This window comes from Mauremys reevesii, linkage group 5, assembly GCF_016161935.1.
Source record: "Mauremys reevesii isolate NIE-2019 linkage group 5, ASM1616193v1, whole genome shotgun sequence".
NCBI lineage: Eukaryota > Metazoa > Chordata > Testudines > Geoemydidae > Mauremys > Mauremys reevesii.
Genome location: NC_052627.1, coordinates 66,211,992 through 66,236,888, shown reverse-complemented (window position 1 = coordinate 66,236,888; position 24,897 = coordinate 66,211,992). Strand labels below are relative to the sequence as shown.

Below are 24,897 nucleotides of genomic sequence, written 5' to 3'. Positions count from 1 at the left end.
ACAGACTATGGTATGGGTTGAGTACAAAAGTTCATGCCCTGAGTTTCAGGCAGCCTTATAGAGCCTGTGCTGAAGCTCATGCTGCTCGTGTCTTCACAGCTATTTTTAGCCATGCTAGTTAGATTAAAACGCACCAGTGTGCAATTACATCTCGTTACTTTGTAGTCATACCCAAAGTTGATGATTGGTTGCCTATTCCTAATTATTTAGAATAGTAAAAATGCTGAATGGAAGGATTCCTGTCTCCATACTGCCTTACACTGTCCTAATCATACACTTCAGCATGTGTAGTATTGGCTAGATAGTTGATGACTCTACATTTCTTGTTATGGTAAATGTAACTGTACAGAAGTTGCTGGGAGGAAGCTTTTTTTGTGTGTGTGACTAGTTATGTGAATTTAAATGCTCAGTAATTGTATGTAACAGCTGTGGGTGTTTGAAGGTGTGTGTGTGTGCGCGCACACCTGTTGAGAAGAATAAAAAAAGGCGTCAAAAGTCATCTTCACGTGTTTGTAGAGGAGCAACTAAATATGTGTGAGCCCAGCTGTTTGTGGAGATAAAACTTCATTTAACAGCTTGTCAACTGACAATAGAACACCTTCAAATGCCCTGCAGCTCTAAATTGATCAGAGTCTTCTAATAAAGAGGGATGATCTTTTATTTTAATTCACATATATATTCCCCTATTATTAACTCTAGTTGTTTACCTAAAAAAGTTAGCATTTCTAGCCATGTCATTTTATGTAAAGCTCTGTTCCAAAAGTAATAACTTTTCAAGGCAGTATATGCTCTCCAGCAAATTGCTTGAAAGTGTATATTTAAAATCTAAATGTGTTTTTAAGCCACCATATAACAGGGACTGTTGAGGAAAAACGGACTCTCTTCTGTTTACAGTTCTCCGTGAATGATGATATTCATTTTTACAAAGTAAAAATGGATCAGCTTTTGTTATTTCCCATTTCTCTGATATTTAATAACTCTTGTAGTTATGTAAGGCTGAAGGTCTGGCTTGTCTATATAGAAACCACTGAATCTTTGGAAACTCTTTGATAGAAGCTCTGCCAGGGTAAAGTCATTAAATTTTAATTGCCGGGAGTACTGAAACATTACCTTGATTCTTACTGAGAAGTGTGGGGTAGTGTGGTGGTGTTTGTTTTTTACTATTTGACAAGAAACAGTGGATCAGTTTTCCAGATCAATGGGGTACTGCACTTGGTTGGAGTTATTCAGTTCTTTGCAGGTCCACATTTCATTTAAATCTTAGGATTTATAGTCATGGAGGTTAAGTCCATTAATGGCTATTAGCCAGGATGGGTAAGGAATGGTGTCCCTAGCCTCTGTTTGTCAGAGGGTGGAGATGGATGACAGGAGAGAAATCACTTGATCATTACCTGTTAGGTGTCCCAGAGGGAGTGAACCTGGGATTGGTCACTGTTGGTAGATAGGACACTGGGCTGGATGGACCTTTGGTGTGACCCAGTATGGCCGTTCTTATGTCCTTACGTTCTAACCTAAATGAACCCAAAGTTATGGAGACAGACATGAGTCAAGGAAGCCAGCAGAGTATCAGAAACCTGGAAAAATCTCTGACTGGATGGGCTCAGGTATTTGGTCACAAGCTGAAGTGGTTCAAAAGTTTTTTGGATTTTTTTTTTTAAGCAGAATTTTTATATTGTTTCTTTTAAACAATAAAACACAGCAAGCGGCAAATATTTGGCCACACGCTTCTGAAACCTCATCCCATGTTCAGATTTTGGCAGACTAATTTCAGCTTTTCAATTAAAAAAAAAAAAAAAACCACAACAAATTTTGAAGGAAAGCAGACATTGTCCATGATTTTTTTTTCTGCTTTTAAAAAAACCCTAGTTTTCGATCCCCCCAAAAGTTTTGATGGAAAATATTTGTCCAACCTTTTTAATGAGCTTTTAGCACTTGCTGTTGCTGAGAACCAGTGATAACTTCTTTTCAAGTCATCTTTACAAGGTTTCTCAAAACTGGGTTTGTGCAGAGATGCGGAAGGTTATAAAATATTTATTTTTTCCCAGGTCTGCCCCGGGGCCGCAGGGGTCCCCATGAGAATATAGTTTTCTATAGTATTGCAACTTTTTTTATGGAAGGGGCCCCCAAAAGTGCTTTGCCACAGACCCCCTGAATCCTTTGGGCAGCCCTGTGCATAATCTACTTACAGGTGCAACGGCAAAACAAACTGCTAAAATGTTCTCATTAAGAGAATGATTTACCATTACTTTTACACTTTCTTTCCTATGAAAGACATTAATAAAAATGTGTTGTCTGTTATCAAACTGAAAATCCAATGATTTTAAAAGAAATGGCCAAATTAAAAAATCATAGTTCTGTTTGTGTCCTGCTGGTTCTACTGCCAGTGCACAGAGAAGGCAGAGCCATGTTTCCTTTTCTTTCTTGCTTCTCTGTTCATCAGAATAACAAAAATGTATGAAACTTGATCTTGGAGGGGAAAACCTGTAGCCTAAAGGGGACTTATTGTCCTCTAACCTTACCAGTGGCTTGAAAATGCCCAATTAAAAAAATGAATAAAAGATTGTATCTGCAAGCATGCTTGTACCATAAAGGTTCAATACTAACTAAGCTATCTTAAACAGTGAATCTTACATGAGGGGAAAGCAAGTAAACTATGCTCTTATCCTTTGAATAAGCATCTCTTTTTTGGATAAATGAAGCTTCACTTGCTTCATTTTCTAGTTGTAAGCATCGATACTGTATTTTTTTTCTGTTTGAGTAATGTAAATTTAAAAAAGGTAGATGAAAAGCTTTTTTTCTCTTTCAAGAGGCCCTATGAGGTCTGTGTGTAATTATTCACTTTTTACTTTTGCCATCTATAAAATAGGCCTGAGAGTCTCTATTACTTGTTCACAAGCCTTAAGTAGTCAATAATAATACTGACCTTAGAGTTTGAAAGTTCTGGCTCCTATTATCTGGTGGCGTTGTGATAAGGCTATTGGATCATAGCCTGTGTTTCCTGTGGAAACAAAGGGCTACCTTGAATGCAATATTGAAAATGGAAAATGCCATTAATAAAGTGATGTTTTTTCGATATGACGCCTTGAGAAAGTATAGTCGGCTGTAAGTAATAGTTGATGCGGCTTAGAAGGGTTACTTAAATATGGCGAGGTACAGTCTTGCCACTTTTTGGTTACATTTAATTAAGAAAACCTTAAGTTTCCTAAATATATTGTATCGGAATGTCATTCTATTTGGCTTGGCAAAAGGCAGTTATGCCATGTTGGTCCTCTTGCTCCTAACGTTTACAGAGAGAATACTAGGGTGACTGATCCAAAGCCCATTATAGAGTCTTTCCTCAGACTTGAATGAACTTTGGAATAGGTACCAAATGAAACTGTGAAAATAAAAGAAATACCTACTGCAAAATCTTTTCAGCATATGTCTAAGACATGCATGAATTGTCCTCTTCGAAATAATCCAAACACATTTTTAAGTTTAAAATCTAATTGGCATTTGTGATTTGAAATAAACCTAGCTCCAAATCAAACATTTTACTGAATTTCTCACTCCTAAAGTACTTATTGTACACACCCATACTTTTAAAAAGTCTCTCTCAATGTTAAATCATACACATCTTACAATAGTAGTAGTAATTTACCCATTGTACAGGGCTGTGTACGTCTGTCATTATGTACATAGTTAAATACCCCCAAGTAAATAAGAATCCTTGACCTAAAAAGGCACAATAGAACAAGCACATAGCACTAAGTTTTATTATTAGCAAGAATCCATCATGAAAGAGGAGATGGAAGGAAATTAGTGAACAGTCTGTTTTTTTTCAAATGTAAATGGTAGAATGAGAGAGAGCATGAAGTTAGGAGTGGTGAAGGAGATAGATGAAGGAACTGAGAGAAGCTTGGAAAGCCCAAAGAGGACAGGAGATGATGTGGAGGGAGATGACTTAGAACAGTGCTTCTCAAGCTATCTGATGTGGGGACCGGCAATTTTTTTCCCCAATGTGCCAGGGACCAGCGCCATATTATTATCCTATTCGATGCTCTTATGAGGAAACTCGCCGCGGACTGGCAGCCGATGGCTCGCGGACTGGACCACCACTTTGAGAAGCACTGACTTAAAATACTCATACAGAGCCTTGACAGAAAGGAAGAGCAGCTTGAATTTGATATGGAAAGTTAATGTAAAACAGGGAAAGAACATGTAAAGGTGTGAGAGATGGAGACACCAGTGGTGAGTGAAGGGAGAAAATCTTTGAGGCAGTGGTTTGGATAGACCGGAGGAAGGAGAGCAGAAAGATGGTGGTGGCTATGACAGCAGGTGCCAAAAAGATGGATGGACCAAAACTGTAGCAGCGGGAATGGAGTGAGAGGATGAGGAAAGAAGTGACAGGAGCGGGGACTTAAGGGAAGCATGCATCTAGAGATAAAAGGAAAGGTATAATCAAAGATGACCCACAGGTTGTGAGTTTGGGTGACACTGACAGGAAGGATGGTGAAGTTGTCCACAATGATAGAGGAGCTTGGATGGAAATATTTAAGATCCCAAATGAATATTTCATGGTTACAGAGTGAAGATAATTCTCTGGATTTTATTTTGGCATCATTGCCTGTGGGGAAAACTGTGCTGAAAAAAGTTCATACTACTCAGTTGTCTGTCTTTCTGCACCCCGATTGGTCTAGACCAGTAACCATTATGAAGGGTTGTGATTCACTATAGTATAATTGAGTGGATTTGCTCTTTTAAACTTATTTTCAGGCCACTCTGTGACAGGTTACCCCTGACTCCAGGGTGCCACCTGATGTACTGAGGTACCACTGGGCCAGGCACTCATGCCGCCTCCAGCACTCACAGTCAGGGGCACACCCAGCTGCAGAAAGACACAGAAATCAGCACTGCATGGGAAGGCTAAGGGTACATCCATACTACCTGCCCAGGTCGGCGGGTAGTGATCGACTTCTCGGAGTTCGATATATCGCGTCTCATCTAGACGCGATATATCAAACTCTGAACGCGCTCCCGTCGACTCCGGAACTCCACCACCGCGAACGGTGGAGTCAGCGGGGGAGCCGCGGACTTCGATCCCGCGCCGTCAGCACGGGTAAGTAGTTCGAACTAAGTGTTAGGGATTTTAAGGGGTCCCACTTGCCCCAGACTGTGTCCCGCTTGCCCCATGTTGAATTAGCTGAGCATAATTAACATTAGGCCATTATAGGTCAGCTTGATATTAAGACATAGGATAGCTGGTATGGCATAATCGAAAAGCCAACAGGAGAAAGGGGAACCAACGCCTACTGATAATTGTGAAACATGGCCTAGTATAACAACATATTAGCAATGGAAAATTAATAAAGAGTCTTGTACAATGTAGCCGCACGTAGGTGGGCGCACATGTAGTTGGGAGGGGGCTTGCTGTGCAACTCTATTGGAAGTAGTTGTATTGGGCAATTTGGTAAACAATAAGGCGTTATTAACAATTAAGATCCAGACCCCCACCCATAGGGTCAGAAGCAAACTGCATCCTAACCCCTGCCTTTCAGGCCCAGGTCTGTTAGCAAAACCCAATTGCTATATAGAACAAAGGTTAACTTCTGCAATTCTTGTCTGTCTATATCAGGGGCATGAGGGGGTGATGAAGAAACCAGAGAAAGGGGAACTGAGGAAGCTCAGCTAGAATGCTGAGCCTTATCCAATGCAACCGCAAAGGAGGGGTCTTACAGGCAGGCAGACTACCAACGAAAACTGCCCAGAAACAATAAAAGGAAACACCATGTATGAAAAAAACTGAAGTAGCTTGCAAATGTCACAACTGATACTCCCAAATAAGGGTATTTTAAGTAAATGCTAATTTGCGGTTTTAAACTTTATAAGCTCGGTAAAATTTGTAACAGGCAGAGGGGAGTTTTAACCCTCTCCCTGCATGCATGCTTGTACTATAATAAAAGTGCCTCAGTGTGTCTGACCCAAAATCAAAGGCGTGGTCAATTTTTCCACGACAATTTGGGGGCTCGTCCGGGATCCACAGATGACATCCCTGGATCAGAGGACCGCGGGCAGTTCCCTTCCAACCCCAGGGCCCATCTGAGAGGTAAGAGACCTTTTGAAATCTCTGCTGCTAGGGGCTTGGAGGAGGACTGGTCCGTAGGCTCTGGCTGGGGTAAGTCATAAGCTGGATCCAACCTTGGGACATGGTCAGACGCACCTGAGGCCCTTGCTAAGGCCTTATTAGACTCGAGTTGGGGTGTGGGAGGGACAGGGGAATTACGGGAAACGTGTCAGGTCAGGTCAGGTCAGGTCAGGTCAGGTTAGGCTGAGCTACTGTAGGCTGAGCTACAGTCTCAGTCTCAAGGCAAGGTGTGCCGGCAGCCCCTCGGACCACGCTCTTTGGGTCCGGAGAAAACTGATCGCCTATTAGAGCTGGGCGTTCGGCGTCCCGGAGCCACTAGGTTGGGAGGGACCAGGGGTAGTTTCGCCCTGGCAGCTGTGCCAGGAAACGTGCCTGTGTGTGTGAGGCCGTGCGGCCTGTGTGTGTGTATAAGGCCAAGCGGCCGGAGTGTGTCGGTTGTGAAAAAACGCTCCACGACCCGCTTGAAGAGAGATTGAAAAGCTTCCCTGACTGGCAGGCTTTGGTAAGTGGCTAACCAGTCAGGGTGCTTGTGTGTTCCCTATCCTGTTGTCCCTTACCCCTCCATATCCCCATGGCCCTGTGACCGCTCTTTGAGCACTGCCTTGTAAGAGGCCGCAGAGTCCCTTTTGTTCCCCGGAGCCATAAGCTCCCTTCCCTTCTTCGGAGAGGAGGAAGCCCCAGGAAACCGTACCGTCAGCTCAAAAGCTACTGCAGCATCGTTGGCTTGCAGGCTGGTGCCCAGGGCTGAGAGAGACGGGGACCACGGGTTGTTCTGTCAGCCCGCCCCCTTGTCCGCTTTCCTGTAGGTTCGCCAGAGGAAAATGCCTGGGAACCTGCTCCTTGTGTTCCTGCCATGAAAAAAGGGCAGGCCGAGTTGGGCCATTAGTGTAGAACTGTGGCAACCCCCGAGTTAGCATCCTGGTGTGATTGGCTTGAGTGAAGTGTGCTGTGGTGAGCATGGGGGCCAAAGGATCGAAAGTCCTGCCGGTCCCACCCCCAGGCACGCCTGCTTATATGCGTACATTATAGGTCGTCGACGTGTAAATATTTAAAAAATGGAATTGGTATACCAGAAATGATCCAAAACTGCAATTTCCCTGAAGGAAGTTTTGACCTTGACGGGATTGTACACCTCAGGGTGCACTCCTTGTCAACGCCATGCCTGTATTGTGAAGGTTGTTTTGTGTCGGTTATAGGTTTGGGGTTAGAACCCGAGGTATAAGTAGCTATGAACCCTGGGGAATTAAGTAACCACGGAGTGGTCCTAGAGAATAAGGTTGGCCAAGGCTCCCGTCAGCAATAGGCAGACAGTGGAGGGGCCGTAAAACTAGCTGTCAGTAATTGAAGCTAACAGCCCGTAGATGTGCCAGTGAATGCTGAAATAATTGAGCGTTACACCCTGACTGCTGGTGAGAGAGGCAAAGGGGTGTGATGTGTTTTGTTGTATGTTTTGTCCACTGTGCTAGCATGTCTGTTAAGTGTTTTATAGTTAGCCCTTTGGGGATGCCTGTCAGCTAGGTTGTAATTGTCTGCCCGGTATCCGTAATGGGGGCAAAAGGGGAATCTAGGTAGATTCCCATGCCAGAGAAGGGCACTCCTGCCACGTATATATACTCATATTATGGTCCTAGAAAGTAGGCAGGGAGCTGTTGCCCGGCCTCCACTGGCCCCGAGGGGAAGAAATATCAAAAGATTTGCTTTGTGAATTAAATTGTGCGATCTGTTGTACCCCAAATGGTGTGTATCTGGATGTGTCTGATCCCGCTCACAATGAGGTCCTGGCAGGTTTTCAGAAGGACACTCTGAAGGAGCAGACTGACCCCAGCCCTTCCTCGTTGCAACAGGAACAGCTGGTTAAAGTCTCTCCCTCCCTGTGGGCATTGTGAGCCGATCATGCCAACCAGGTTGGGCACATTGGGGCTGCCCAACTGGCTGAAATTTGTCTAAACCCAGCATGACCCAAAGTGTAGTAAACCCTCTCTCAAACTAGACCGAGAGAGGAATTTTACTGTGCTGTTCATGCTGTTGTTGTCAGTGCTGAGGGGTTGTCACCGGCTCAGAGAAGGATTGTATTATGTCCGGACATAGAAAAATGTTATTAATAAATAATATGCATCAAAATGTGATGTGTGTATGTAAATAGATAGATGGGGGGTTAAGTCAAAAGCCCGCCCTCCTTGCTAAATTGGTAGTGAAACAATGCCTGTGCCCATGAAAAGAAAAAAAAAATGTAGCAAGAAAAAAGGATCGGGCCCATACAAGCAGGCAACCGCAGTTTGAGGAAGTTAAAAGAAGGAAAGTTAAAAATTAACTCTGTAGTTATTGGAGGAAATTAAGCAATAAGACTGTCTGTGAATAATCCAGGCAAGAGGTTATATAAGTAAAAATCATTTGACTGTAAAAGATAGTCAATTTTGTTAAAAAAAACACGTATGGTGGGTACAATCTTTGTTTTATAATAAATTGGTGTTGTTTTGGGGTTGTAAAAACAAACAAAATGAAACTAGTGTTAATTTTGGTATTTAATATTTGATTCTTAAGGTAATGTAATGTGTTATAAAATTTTGGTAAGAGATTTTAAATCTGTTTTGGTAACAAATAGCAACAGTGATTGTGAACTTAATATACTGGACACATTGTAACAAGTTATGTGAAGCTTCACAGATCTAGTATGGTCACATGCCTTTTGAAGGCCACTCCCAATTGAAAGGCCAGATTAAGCTTTTATAAAATTTATACCAGGGCACCCAATGCAACTATCAACAGTGCCCTGCTGGCTTTGGCTCAGATGGACATTCATTTAATAAATAACACAATGCTTAATTATTGCAAGAGACTAATGAAATGTGTTAGGTCTTTTTATATATAATAGCTCTGCTGCTTGCTGGAACCAGAAGGCTGAATCTACATGGAAGTCCACCAGTGAGAAACTACTCTGGCCTCATTCTGAAAGACCCTTATCAAATCCTATTAATTACCAACACCGCTGTGAAGTGCCGAGAACTGACTACCTGCCCATGTTTCTCACTGTAATGGCTCTCCAACTGATGAGCGGTCTATCTTTCCTTCTGGCGTTGTTGCTCCTTCTAGACAACAGGAGTAAAGGACAGGGTAAAGATGTGGCAACTTTTCCTTTGTCTGCTGACAAACCCACTGAGCCTTTGAATCTTACTAAGAACACAACCTTTCCACCTGAGGACATAATAAAGCCTCCAAGCAAGCAAGGTGATAGTGCTAGCAACCTCTCCCTTGCTGCCTCACTGCCGGACAGCTAAGTGAATTAAGACTACGAAATCTCGAAGAATAGCCGGAAGCTAGCCAAAACTACCTGAAAATGAAACTTGTAGTGTTCCTCAAACTCTCCTCCTTAATGAACTTAGGGTGGGATGGGGCTGATGGAGCAGCTGGATGGTCGGTAGCGCCCAAGACTTTGTTGCCTTGCTTTGCTCATGTGACCCATGGTTTGGCCCACGTGAGCAAAGGAGGGATGATTACACTGGTGTCACGACACTAGTAGTACACAATAGTGGTAAGCCAGTCCGGACTAACGCAGCTCACCCCACTCTGTGGGGCCTGTCTGTGAATATCTGGATTGACTTTATCAACATGCCAAACGGTTGCTCATATGAATATGTGTCTGTATAGTCTCTGGATGGATTGGAGCCTTGCCTTGTGCAGAGGCTGCCTCCATCACAGTAGCAAAGAAATTGTTTAGGATTTTTATTCATGATTCGGTCTCCCTGTTTCTATAAACAGTAACCGAGGTATCCACTTTATGGGTCAGGACATGCAGCAAGTCTGCAAGACTCTCCACATTGAGCAGCATTTACATTGTGCTCACCACCCTCAGTATGTAGGGACAGTGGAACGGGAAAAGGGGAACTTGCAAACAAACTAGCCAAACTGTGTAAGGAAACAATCTTTGACATAGATGCATTCTATGACAAGGTAGATAAAATGCTAGTTTCTGGAATCTGCCACGATACTCATGGAAAAGTCTGTTTTCCTGCCTAGAGGCCATCCCTGTAGCAGATAACATCACCTGTACCTTATTATAGTATTCTCCCTCTCGTACTACAAACCCAGAGGCATCGCAGGAAGTTGTCCACGTATATAACCAATAGCTGTGGTATAGCCCCTATAGAAGAGACCCAGAGGGATTCAAATGAACTATACTTAATGCCACGTTAGGAACTATCAGGTTTACTTTACCGTTAACTCCCTTTCAAATTGCCGCTATTTGTCCAAGTATTTGTGAAACCCAACAGCCTGAAGGTAAATTGGGCCAACTGGAAAAGTATACCCAGTATTATTTCTGGGGCGCAGTTAACTCAGGTGTAGGCAGGAATGGGTGGATTGCACGTTATTTCAGCCCTTAGTTCTATGACCCAAAAGGTATTAAGAGGTGGTATTAAATATCACTGATGCTGGGAAGGCATTGCAGTGGGATCTGGCATGTTTGGGATTTCCTGAGTGACCAGCTACTGGCCATTCAGAGTGATCTTAAGCACCAGGCTTGGCCCACGGCCCTTACAGACATCTCAGGAGTACCATCTGACCTGTGGTCATGAAGGCATAATTGGAAATTCTCTGGGTAATTCGTGTGCATTCACAGTACTCCTTCCAAGCATATGGACCAGTTAAAGAAAGTGTGACTTTCCACATACCGAATCCTGCCAGGCCCGTGGGAAGCATGCATATGAGATTGGGTAATTCGCCAAGACATTTGGGAAATCAAGCCACCTGATATGCCTAGCCCATTACATTATCAAAACCCTCTAGCCCTCCATACCTCTAGGTACATATAGTGGGGACTATCAAAAGGAGGGTTGTCCATGCATATTTGTTTTTTGTTGTTGTTGCTGTAAAGCTTGTTGTCCCTGCCCTATATTTGCTTTGTTTATGCCACTTTATTAAGTGGCCCTTGTTCCCTTGAGGGAAATAAATCCCTGTCTGCCTGAAACCCTGGAAGCACCCTATAAAATGAGCCTACAAGTTTTGAGGTCCAGGCCTTAATTAATATTCACATTGAGGAAGTTGATGCCATTGATTTGGCATCAAAAGGAGGGAATTGTTAGGGATTTTAAGGGGTCCCACTTGCCCCAGACTGTGTCCCGCTTGCCCCATGTTGAATTAGCTGAGCATAATTAACATTAGGCCATTATAGGTCAGCTTGATATTAAGACATAGGATAGCTGGTATGGCATAATCGAAAAGCCAACAGGAGAAAGGGGAACCAACGCCTACTGATAATTGTGAAACATGGCCTAGTATAACAACATATTAGCAATGGAAAATTAATAAAGAGTCTTGTACAATGTAGCCGCACGAGGTGGGCGCACATGTAGTTGGGAGGGCTTGCTGTGCAACTCTATTGGAAGTAGTTGTATTGGGCAATTTGGTAAACAATAAGGCGTTATTAACAATTAAGATCCAGACCCCCACCCATAGGGTCAGAAGCAAACTGCATCCTAACCCCTGCCTTTCAGGCCCAGGTCTGTTAGCAAAACCCAATTGCTATATAGAACAAAGGTTAACTTCTGCAATTCTTGTCTGTCTATATCAGGGGCATGAGGGGGGGGGGGTGATGAAGAAACCAGAGAAAGGGGAACTGAGGGAAGCTCAGCTAGAATGCTGAGCCTTATCCAATGCAACCGCAAAGGAGGGGTCTTACAGGCAGGCAGACTACCAACGAAAACTGCCCAGAAACAATAAAAGGAAACACCATGTATGAAAAAAACTGAAGTAGCTTGCAAATGTCACAACTGATACTCCCAAATAAGGGTATTTTAAGTAAATGCTAATTTGCGGTTTTAAACTTTATAAGCTCGGTAAAATTTGTAACAGGCAGAGGGGAGTTTTAACCCTCTCCCTGCATGCATGCTTGTACTATAATAAAAGTGCCTCAGTGTGTCTGACCCAAAATCAAAGGCGTGGTCAATTTTTCCACGACATAAGGTAGTTCGTAGCGTAGCTGAACTTGCGTACCTTAGTTCGAACCCCGCCCTAGTGTAGACCAGGCCTAAGAGAGTTGGCACTAAAGTGCACACCCCCTCTGGAGTGTAAACCCCAAATTGTATCGTCTTGTGCTGGACAGAGAACTATGCAGTGTAAGTTCATGAAATCCGCCCCACCCCCAATGTAGAGGAAGATATGCACAGTTTAACACACTAGATAAGCAGGATATAAATTATCACTCCTCAGGGTGAGAATTTGCTGAACAGGCTGGCGAACTCATAAGGCTCAAGTAACCTGGGAAACCCAAGGCATTCATACACAGTCCTTCTAGCCTGGGATGATCAATTCCCACAGTTCAGTCCTTGCCCCTCAGGTGTTTCCAGGTGTGTTGTCGCACGGAGAGTGAAGTCCTTTCATAATGTCATTGTCCTGCTTTTATACCTTCTTCCCAATTGCTGGAAAGCTCTTTTGCTGTGACCTGGGTCAAACAGTTCCCATTGTGTAGTGCTAATTCAGAGAGGTTTCTATTGTACACAGTTCCTGGGTTAATCCTTGTGCTTTGTGTGCATTTCCTTAATAAGCCATTAACATTGTTTGTTTGACCTTTTTACTGTTGTATCTGAAAGGCTGCTTGTGGATGTTTTCAACCTCACAACAGATTTCAGTAACACATATGTATCCTTACTTCACATATGACAATAATACATACAATCCAATGAGATATTAATGTCTAGCAGATCAAGACTTTTAGAATGATACCCCATAAGACCTACTTTGTACAAAACACATCCTGATTACATGTTAGTGGTCAATATTGGGGTGCCAGGGTATCACACACTCAGTCACTTGGCATCCTGGGTTCTGCTACCAATTTTGTTTTATTTCTCTTGAAATAACTATATTGGCCAATTATTAGTAAATGTATGTGTCTACGTAATAATGAGCTCAGATCTAAATCTGAGAGAATAGTGGTTCATGTACAATACAGTGAGAACTATGGTGTCTTGAACAAGCAAAGCAGGCCCGTTAGTGCTCTGTAGATCACTTTTCCGTGCAGCTGGAAACTATTTCCATTCTATCAGTGACTCTTCTCTGTACCAGGTTTCATTTGGCCACTATGCACTAGCCCTCAAGCTGTATGCAAATGTATATAGAAATCATTGTAAGTTCACATTGTGGAGGTGCATCTTTCATATTTGATATGCCAGTGTTGACAGTGATGTAACTAAAACAATCACACATATATATGTCAGCAAAGTATTGTTAATGTAAGGGACAAGGTTATCAATCAGAATGCAGTCTTGGATCAAAACTTTTTAAACACAGCTCCTTCCAGTGGATGAAGCTTGAACACTTTGAAGAGAGCCAGGTCATGGCCAGAAAGAGTACGAGAAGAATAATTGTTTTTAATTAAGTAAAAAATGTCCTGTAAAGTTGGCTGTATTATATTTTTCCACATTAATCACTTAAAACATGAGGACACTGTATCTTGTATTTTGAAGCCAACAAGTGCAATGTTATGTCTTACTCCAAGGTTGGGATTGTTACTTTATGTAAACAATGTGCTTCATTTGTTTTAGGCCCAATTAAGAAATGGCAACCCTGCTAGTGTTAAAGTAAAATATCTAGATTACAGATTTTAAAACATATAAAGATAAGCTTGATGCCCTCTGTGAAATGAATGCTGGAAGCTGCAGGCCTTTAAATTTCTCCCAGAATAGGCTGGAAACTGTAATATAAGACGAGAACCTTAACAAAGAAAATGCAAGACATCCGAGAAGCTTTAGAGGTTACAACTAGAGAAAAGCTTAGCTTTGAGAGAAAGCTGTACATGTTAGAAAATAACATTAGAGCTAAGAACTTGGGGGTACTGAGTTTGCAGTCATCATCTTAGTCTGCTGATTGGATCATTCGCTTCAATGTGAAGTTGGGAATGGGTTGTTCAATGTGAATGTTGATCCGTCCCCCCTGGGTTTGCAGTGATTAAATGCATCTGAGGTGTCCATTTCATGTTAAATTCTGTAACCCTTACTCATGCTTAACACACACTCAGATGCTAGTGGACTTTGGGGAGAGGGGAAGGACAGTATTGTGGTATCAGTTTTCTAATGTTCTGCTCGGCTAAAAAGTTCTCATAGCCTAAAGCAATATGAATGGCATAATAGGGATAGTCCTATATTTTCCTTTCAGAAGTCCGTAGTAATAGCTTATATATATTTGTAAGATGGACAGTTTATAATAAGTAGAAGCACCAATTTAAACTGAAAACAAAGGAAGGAGACAAATGTTAATAGGCTTCAAGCCAGAGTTAGTTGATATTACCTCACCCACTTTGTCTTGCTTAGTTAACATGCCCAAGGAATAAAGAACAAAAGGAAGCATAAGCAAAGTCATACAATCACGCAATTCCAAAGCTAAAGGAGTGTTTGTGAAACCCCCTACTCTACTACTGGCTAGTGAAATGTAGTGTATGCATAGCAATAGGAAACTGTATTTATTAGGATTAAGCAACTGAAGTGACAACTGGAATAAGGCAAAAGTGTATTATGTCCCCACTATTGTATGTACTGGTCATTGAAGGCCAAGACTATAACCAGTTTCAAAAAAGAACTAAAGTTCATGGAGGATAGGTCCATCAATGGCTATTAGCCAGGATGGGCAGGATGCAAAACCATGCTCTCAAGTGTCCCTAGCCTCTCTTTGCCGGAAGCTAAGAATGGTCTGCAGGGGATGGATTATTTGATTACTTGATCTCTTGATGAGGGGGGAGGAATAGCTCAGTGTTTTGAGCATTGGCCTGCTAAACCCAGGGTTGAGAGTTCAGTCCCTGAGGGGGCCACTTAGGGATGTGCAGCAAAATCAGTACTTGGTCCTGCTAGTGAAGGCAGGGGGCTGGACTCAATGACATTTCAGGGTCCCTTCTAGTTCTATGAGATAGGTATAGCTCTCTATTTATATTTTTACCTGTTCTGTTCATTCCTTCTGAAGCACCTGGCATTGATCACTGCCAGAAGACCGGATACTGGGCTAGATGGACCATTGGTCTCACCCAGTATGGCTGTTCTTACTCATAACGTGGTCATAAAGTAGTCTCGGCAGGCAACCTAGGTATTGTATGGACAAATGATAAAGCACAATTGGATGACCTTGTTTTTGCTTCTGAGCTGTTTCTTCTTAGTTCAACACATCACTTAATGGAAGAAAAGCTTTTGGCAAACACAGCAAAACAAATTCTTGTTCATCAACAAGAGGAAGACAAAATATGGTTATTAGTGCCCCAAAGGCAACCATTAGAATAGAGAAAGAAACGCTACAGGAAATGAGTTTTTTTTTTCCCCTTCTAGGGAGTGAGATATGCAATGACAGTGAAGCCATGTTAGATGTCAAGCAAACAACTTTCATAAGCTTGAAAAGATTTGGAAAAGTAACATGATTGGTTCTGACACCATTTTGATTTTTTTTAACATTGGTCTCATATCTGTCCTCTTTTTTTTTTATTGAACAGAGCTATGGAAATCTGGAATAGAAATTGATAGCCAACTCATTCCAAAGCAAATGCCTCTGAAGGATATTCAGAGTAGAAAGTTTTCTTGCAATATCAGAAATTCCAAGTAGAGCAAACCAACCTAAAGTATCAAATGTGGTAAGGCTTTTTAAGGATGCCATCCACACGACTTCCACATCAAGTAATAATAAGGATACTAGTTGGGTGACCTAGAGAAGCATTATACAGAATAATAGATGCAGCCAGATTCAATGTGAACAGACCTGCTCAACACTGAAACAAATGGCAGAAACTGGTGGATGCTTTACTCACCTGTGGGTACACGAGGATAAAGGAAGAATACATAACTAGAACCAAGGTATCTGATCAATAAAAGTGAGTTTATGATGGAGTACCTCTCAGCAAATTATGAATTAATCCTCCTTGTATAACCTAGACCAACTAATAAGTTTTCAAGCAACTCCTAATTCAAAATGTCATATTATTGTAATGGATGTCGTGTTAGGTATTAATTAGGAAATGTTTGAAGTGAGAAACTAGAAGTGTGGGTTTTTAATTTTTTTTATCCACCTTATGCAGTTAAAGACATTGAAGATGATGTATCATTTCTAGAAATCAAGTTTACAGACTGAGTCAAACAAAGCAGCATTTATTGTAAAGTCACCTTAGATGTGACTGCAGTATACTTTTTTTTCCAAATGATGCCATCAATATGGTTAGATTTTAATTACATTTTTTTTTGTTCTTCAAGGCCAACATTGTTTCTGAAAATACGGTAAGAAAAGACTTTTTGGTTTCTCCAAATGAAACTCTTGAATGAAAAAATATTGAATGAACTGGAGTACCACTTGGATAGTTACTTGCCATTTACAATACAATATTTTCTTTGGCAAAAATGGTTTGATCAGTGTTGGTGTTTGAAATAAAGGTCTTGTTTTAGCAACAAATAATACTAAAATCAGAAAACCTAAGCAAATTTTAAGAGCCAAAAGCGCTAGTCTTACTGTAAATCTCATGCCATGGGCCTCTCTTTTTCCTGTGTGTGGGGGGGCGCAATTCAATACAAAATGAAAGTACCTCCCTCTTTGGTAATCACACAAATACTTGTTGTGCAACTGATGAATTTGTATATTGTGTTATAGAAATGATTTGTAAAAATCTAAGCAAGCTCTACCCAATCAAAAAAAAATTCCATCCAAAACACCTACATTATTCTTCTAGCCTCCCAGTAAAAGAGTACAACACATAAGAATGGCCATACTGGGTCAGACAAAAGGTTCATCAAGCCCAGTATTCTGTCTTCCAACAGTGACCAATGCCAGGTGCCCCAGAGGGAATGAACAGAACAGATAATCAAGTGATCCATCAGCTGTTGCCCATTCCCAGCTTCTGGGAAACAGAGGCTAGGGATACTATCCCTGCCAATCCTGGCTAATGGCCATTGATGGACTTATCCTTCATTAGCTTATCTAGTTCTCTTTTTTGAATGCTCTAATAGGCTTGGCCTTCACAACATCCTCTGGTAAGGAGTTCCACAGGTTGACTGTGTGTTGTGTGAGGAAATAGTGGAGTCGCATCATGCGCACAATGAGCATATGCCTCGGAGTGAGCGTGAGATGGGAGATGTGAATCTGCTGTTCCCGCAGTCGGTCTCAGTGCCTGCGTGCCTCTCATATTGTGAGCCTCTCGCTGCACTGAGTGTGATTCTAGTGTTTTTAAAGATGTGTATTTTTCGTACAGCATGGCCCCTAAATGCAAGCTACCTACTTCATCTGGTGCTCAACTGAAGAGACAGCGATCTGTTCAAATGCTGGAGGAAAAACTGACTGCGTTGGACTTATTGAGATACAGCACGTCAGTCTCCAACGTGGCATGTAAATATGGCAACAACAAATCTAGCATCCGTGCCCTCAAGATTCGAGAGAGAAATTCATCAAGCTGTGGCATCAAGTGCTCCAATAACTGCTAAGGTGATGAGCGAGGTGCATGATAAGACTTTAGTGAAGACTGAAAAGGCATTAAACTTATGGCTGGAAGATATGAACCATAAATGTGTGCCTATCGATGGCAAGGTGTTGCAAGAAAAGGCTCTTAGCCTCTACGCGCTGTTCAAACCTCCCGCCGAAGAGGGACAGCCTTCTGATGAGAAGGCATTCAAAGCCAGCTAAGGTTGGCTTAACAGTTTTAGGAACCGCTTCAGCCTCAAAAACGTGCAGACTGCTGGTGAAGCTGCATCTGCCAATGAAGAGGAAGCAAAAGCCTATCCCAAACAATTAAAGAAAATCATAGAAGAAAAGGGCTGTCTTCTGAACAAGTTTTTAATGCTGACATGACTGGGCTCTTCTGGAAAAAAAAAATGCCCAACTGCTCTTACATTTCGAAATCAGAAAGACAAGCCCCTTGCTTCAAAGCAGCTAAAGACTGTGTTGTTTTGTGGCAATGCAGCTGGGCAATGCGGCCGGGCTTGTTCTACTGGGCTGCAAATCCCTGTGCCCTAAAAGTCAAGAACAAAAATCTCCTGCCTGTGTTCTGGCAATCAAATAAAAAGGCTTGGGTGACGGCAGTATTATTTCTAGATTGGTTCCACAAGTGTTTGATTCCAGAGGTCAAGCGGTACCTTGAAGAGAAAGGACTTTGACTTTAAAGTGTTGATCATAGACAATGCTTCTGGCCACCCTGAGGGACTCCAGTTTGCGCATAACAACTTTGAAGTCTTCTTTCTCCTCCCCCCCCCACCTCCAATCTCTTGACTAAGGCATGATTCACTGTTTCAAGGCCACGTACACAAGGCTTACATTCTCACGGATATGTGGCGCTATGGATGCTGATCCCAATCTTAATGTGATGGAGTGTTTGGAAGTCCTTCAACATTGCCAATTGCATTACATATATTAAACAGGCACTAGATGCAATCAAGCCTGAAACAGTCAATGCATGTTGGCAAAACCTACAGAAAGAATGTGTGAATGATTTTAAGAGTTTCCCAACCAGTGACAAAGAAGTGAAACGCATTGCTCAGGTGGGCAGGCAACTGGGTGGTGATGACTTTGTCGACATCCTTGAGGAAGAAATTGAAGAATTAATTGAGAGCCATGGAGAAACATTGACTAACGAAGAGTTAGAGGAACTGATACAATCATCTACAGAAGATGAAGATGATGAACAGGAAGAGCCAGCAAGTTGGAATCTTCATCAATTTGCTGAAGTGTTCCAAGCAGTGAAACACTTGAATGATTTTAATTTCTGAATATGATCCCTCTATGGAACGAAGCTTCAAAATCACACATGGTACTACGGACTATTTGAGACCGTATCAAGAAATGTGTTTGAGCAGTTCAAGAGAACAGCGACAGTTGCCGATTACCCTGGTTTTTCAAGAAAAAACAACCAGCAGCAGATGAGCCTGGCCCATGGTCTCCTGGATGGACATCAAGCTCTGACGACACCCCCAAAAGTGTCGTTGTAGACTAGCAAGAATATCCAGGATGAATGGTGAGTGGTTAGGTTTACTGTTTTCTTTTTTTTATTCTTTCATTCTTCCATGTCTCTTGTGTTTAAAAATACAGTACTGTAAAACTATATTTTGCATATATACTGTATACATTACTGTACAGGGTTGTATACTGTACACAACCATGTATATTGTACTCTATGGGTGATTTAAGGGATTTTCAAGGGTAATTTTGACTATACGCGATTTTCACCTTACGCGCTGACTTTAGAACCTAACCTCCGCATAAGATGTGACTCCACTGTACTTCCTTTTGTTTGTTTTAAACCTGCTGCCTATTAATTTCATTTGGTGACCCCTAGTTCTTGTGTTATGAGAAGGAGTAAACACTTCCTTATTTATTTTCTCCACACCAGTCATGATTTTATAGACCTCTATCATATTTCCCCCCCCCCCTTAGTTGTGTTTTTTTTCCAAGCGGAAGAGTCCCAGTCTTATTAATCTCTTGTCATACGGAAGCTGTTCCATACCCCTAATAATTTTTGTTACCCTTTTCTGAACCTTTTCCAATTCCAATAGATCTTTTTTTGAGATGGGGTGACCACCTCCGCATGCAGTATTCAAGATGTGGATGTACCATGGATTTGTATAGAGGCAATGTGATACTTTGTCTTATTATCTATCCCTTTCTTAATGATTCCCAACATTCTGTTCACTTTTTTTTTACTTCCACTGCACATTGAGTGGATGTTTTTCAGAGAACTACCCACAATCACTCCAAGATCTCTCTTGAGTGGTAACTGCCAATTTAGACCTCATCATTTTATATGGATAGTTGGGACTGTCTTCCAATGTGCATTACTTTGCATTTATCAATATTGAATTTCATCTGCCATTTTGTTGCCCAGTTACCCAGTTTTGAGATATCCTTTTGTTGCTCTTTGCAGTCCGCTTGGGACTTAACTATCTTGAGTAGTTTTGTATCATCTGCAGATTTTGCCACATCACTGTTTACCCCTTTTTGCAGACCATATTAACACTAATTGAGTTTTCCTTCATAATTCATATTGTACACTTGTGTAGTCTCACGTCCTGACATCTGTTTATTACCATCATGTGATGGGGTGGCTGCCCCACCTCCATGTGAGAGGGGGCTAGAGTAGGCCAGAGAGGCTGCGCAGGCTGGCAGGCAATCAGGAAAGGGCTTACTGAGAGCCAATCAGGGCTCAGCTTGGCCATATATAAAGGCTGCCCAGAAGAGCAGCAGGGAGTCTCTCTCAGACCTTCAGAGTGGAAGGTCTGTCTCCTGAGTGAGGAGACCAGCACCTGGGACAGCGCTGTGCTGGGCAGGCTCGGGGGAGCAGAAGGGAACTCCAGTCCACTACCTGCCAGGCTGCAGGCCCTGAGGGAAGGGCCTAGCTGGTGCAAAGAGGCCAAAGGGGAAGCAGCCCGGGGAGAGAGGCACACAAGGGGAGAGAAGGAGGGCAAGAAGGCTGCCACCAAAGGGTCCCTGGGTCAGGACCCAGAGTAGTGGGTGGACCTGGGTCCCCCCCGTTCTCCCTTTTACTGCAGCTGGCCATGCACTAGGGTGGCTGAAACAAACTGCAACCAGCCCTTGAGACAAGGGGCTAGACTTTGGAGGTTGTGGGAGGCCAGTGCCAGAAGAGGGTGAGGATGGACTAGGGGGCATTGTCGGAGTGCAGTGGCCTGAAGGGGATGCCGCCAAGTGAGAAGCAACGCGGGTCCAGACTCCAACAGAGGACGAGATGGATGGGAAACCACCAGCAGAGGGTGCTCCCCATGGACTGAGCTAATTCCTGGAGTGACCAGCAGGAGATGCCACGGTGGTGAGTCCCAACCCTGTCACACATCACTTTTAGGCTTATACTTCAGTTCTACCTTTTGAGTAAAGCTCATGTAGGTAATCTGTCCTTACTGACTAAAGTGGCTCTTCAGAACTCAACAAGTTGATAGTTAAATGGAAGATTTGATTTAGTTTAATGCTAGTACAGTAGATATTTTCATCCCTGAAAGCAGAGTATGTCCTTGTGTTAAGTAAATTTTAGGGTATAAAATGTTACTCTAAGGATTTCTCTTTTTCTGCTTATGTAGTCTAGCCTGCACTTGTTTGAACATCTTAAATGTAATACAACAAAGAATTTTTTGACTGAACCTCTATTTCAAATCTGCATTAAATACTGGTCACCTGGTCCTTCCTTCTCCATTCAAATTGGTTTTACCCTGTGTGACATGGTGCAAGTTGCTTAATCTCTCTGCATCAGTTTTTCACTTGTAAAATGGTCCCACCCAAGGGTGGCATGAGGATACATTAATATTTGTGATGGACCCTATCACTGCAGTGTCAGAGGACATGTAATGATTTGGATGACAGTTCAAACTAAACAACACAGGGAAAAATATTGGAAAAATAATTTCACTGCTTCTACCAGTCTGGATACATATCATTAGCTACCTTTTATTTTTATTTATCTGTTTATTAAAGGATATTTATTGGTGGTCTAGTGGTAGAGAAGGATGCGGGTAGTGGACTAGGAAGCCTCCTTGTCAAAGAAGGAGACCTTGAGTATGAGTGTGTGGATTTTTTTTTTTTTTTTTAGTTCAGTGTTAACTTCTACAGTCAATCTCTCAGATGTTTCTCTGAGCACATGGACAGATGGCGATATAATTTCCAAGCAAAAATTCCAGATATAGACTGTAAACTCTCTAGATTCTGTGAAACAGGCATACCACCACACTAACAGTTTGACTGCTCAGGATCATACATTGCTCTTAAATAAAGAATAAATATAAGTGACGATAAATGGCCATCCGTGGAACAAGGTCCTTCCCCCTCTCCTGCTCCCCCTGCAATAATACTCAATACTGAAAAGGTTTATTTTTAACATGCCTGAAAATGTATGAAATAAATTCTACTAGCTTTCTTGAATAATATTACATAATTTGAGTATGGCCTGTTGAGAGACTTTCATGAAAGTCTTTTGAATGATGGAAATATATTTTTACTGATAGGGATATTATAAATATTTGCTCTTGAAAGGATCAAGTCTGGTCCTTCTGAAATGAATGGGAATCTTGACATTGGTGTCTGTAGGTTAATGATTTCACTCTAGGTAGACACATTCATCATTCTCCATTCGTGTTACTGCTTTTTTATTTTGTTTTGTTTTGAACATGCTTATTTTCTTTCTCTTTAAGTAACTGCTACTTGCAACTGACTTAAAACAATAAACATTCAAAGCACCTGTAGAGCCCAGGTCATCTGTCATTTACACAGGTGTTTGAAGCTGATTAAAGTTGGTCTGGATTTACACCAGTGTAACTGAAAGCACATGAGATTTAAAAAAAATTACTATGAGAAGAAGCTATATAGAATTTAGAGGGTTTTTGTTTGTTTTTAAGCTTGACTAATTGCATAATGTTTCTAAAAATTGCTCCATAATTGTTTTCACATTCTGGGCCAGATCTTCAGCTGAGAAATCTGGCATTTTTCCATTCAAGTAAATGGACCTATGCTAATTGACACTAGTTGAGGATCTGACCCTATATCTTAAGTATTTCATATTATAGGTAATATAGGGTTACTAGAATTTCACCTTGGAGTTTGAGGCAACATTTTAATAGTACTATTATAATGTAGTGTGATAAATTTTTAAACAGTTTCTGAAGGAAAAGCTCTATTCTGTGAAAAGAAACACTTTGTGCTCTGATGTTTTTATGAGGAGGACAATTTTATCCTTTTTAGGAATCATTTCGGAACAAGTTGGTTCCATTGTGTGCATAACTTTCTTCACTCAAAGTCCCTCATTTGTGGGGCTATTAATGGCTAGGTGAGTTTTAAGTAAGCCTCAGATTCTGACTATATTCTGTAAAGGTAGCATAACCACTATGTGCACAGCCTCTGCGGCACCTGAGTTGTCAACTACCCTCAATTAAATTGTGAACTAGCCTCAAAACAGGACCTTATGCTGGCCTTTTGCACACCCAGTGTCACCCAGTGGGAATAGTGGAAAGATCTCAAATGGTATCTTACACCATTTTGTCCAAATAGAAACTGCTTCTCTTCTACAAAATAACCAAGTTTGGTTAGCATAGTGAGAGGTTAGAAGAATAAGTACCTACTTCCGCTGTAATAGTAACATTTTCTCCTTTCTGGTGCTTCTACAATATTTGTTGCTAAGGTCAAAAGACTCTGAAGAGCATCCTATCCTGAGAAATGAGAGCTTAACATTCTAATAAGAGCCTGATCCAAAGCCCATTAAAGCCAACAGGAGGCAGGCCCTAGGTTATCCAAATTCTTGGAAGACAAATCCTAAAACATCAATAGAACATAAGAGGGCCTGTATTGTGACATTTCCTTATGGTAGCTGGGGTGCCATAAGCAAGTCACTGAGGAACTCAAACACAAGTAGGGAGTGAAATATTGTTGTTCATGAATATATTACTTTTGGGAAACTAAGGAAAAACATGGCATATTTCCTGATGTTAGAGGAATAAATGCACTGTAAGACATTCTATGAAGTACATAAGATGATGGCTAGGGACAGGAACACTAAATGCATACCACTATAAGAATCTTAATTTTTCCACTGTTTTGTGTCTTACAAGTAGAACATGTATTTCAGTGTGGTTGAACCGTATATTGGATAAGTTTTCTGTTATGCCGTAAATCTGTATAAACATATTGGCTAATATCAGTTTTATGTAACTTACACTGGAAAGGTGTTGCATTGTTTGCAAACCAATAAATGAACTATTTTTTACTTGGATCTTGAAAACATGAGGTGATGGCTCTGAAAGTGATATTCCACAACCCTGATACTTTAGGATCACCTCTCATTTCAAGGGACATGTCTCAGTTTAGTTCCAAATTTAGTCATGACACCACATCTATTATAAATTATTTTACCTCAGAAGTATTGAACTAGGAAAGAGCGATTTGTAGGAAGCATTTAAGAAAGATTTGAATCCCATATAACTTGACATTTTTTTACTTTCTTTTATTCTTGTGCTTCTAATTCTGTCTTACTCCCACATAGCAGTCCACATTTGTTCCCAGATATATTGAGCATTGCCATGCAATTAGGAACACTAATACCTTAACAAAATATTGTATCCACGTCAGCAAATTGATCTGTATTTTGAACATCATGGCTGTTAAAAGCCTGATAAAATTCATAGTCACTGCTTTCAAATAGCACCTTAATGCCATTTGTCTGCACAGAATCATGTTAGTGCCAGAAAAATGAACCCCCTTTATTATTGGAAAACTATATTAAGTGGCTTTTGAGATAAATTGGAACAGATTAAAAAAAAGATATGCTATATTGAAAGGGCATCTAAATATAAAGTGTTGATCAAATTAAGATTTCTATCACTACTTTAGAACATTTTGCTAATGCATCAACATTTTGCAAATGCCGCTAAGACATATTTAAAAAAAAAAATCTATCTTTAGCTCTCAAGTTCTGACACCCCAGTTAGTAGATAAATTAAAAAGGAGACAAAGAACAGAGAGCTAATTATTCACAATGTAGTAATATATTTTTAAATGCCAAGTGTTTTATCTAGTTGTCAAAAAGACTGTCATCAGTGTAAAGTCAATATTAAGTCATGACAAATTGTTAGAGGTTGGAGAATTGGAAAGAAGACAGAGCATGAATCACAAACATTTTATACAGTTAAGTTCAAGAGACTGTGTCTATCTTAGCATCAGCGATGGCCTACTTAAGATGTCACTGACTCATTTCCCTCCCCCCCTCAAATCTTGGTGTGTATGAAATCAGTGGGTTTAAGTCAATGGCCTATATATATAATATATATGTATGTATACATCTCCTG

The 24,897-nt window shown here is 41.4% G+C and overlaps 1 protein-coding gene across 14 annotated transcripts in view; it reads left to right on the top strand.

Annotated features, from left to right (window-relative positions):
- MARCHF1 (membrane associated ring-CH-type finger 1) overlaps positions 1 to 24,897 on the top strand; it is a 471,750-nt gene that overhangs the window by 58,437 nt on the left and 388,416 nt on the right. The gene's annotated exons all lie outside the window — the stretch shown is intronic.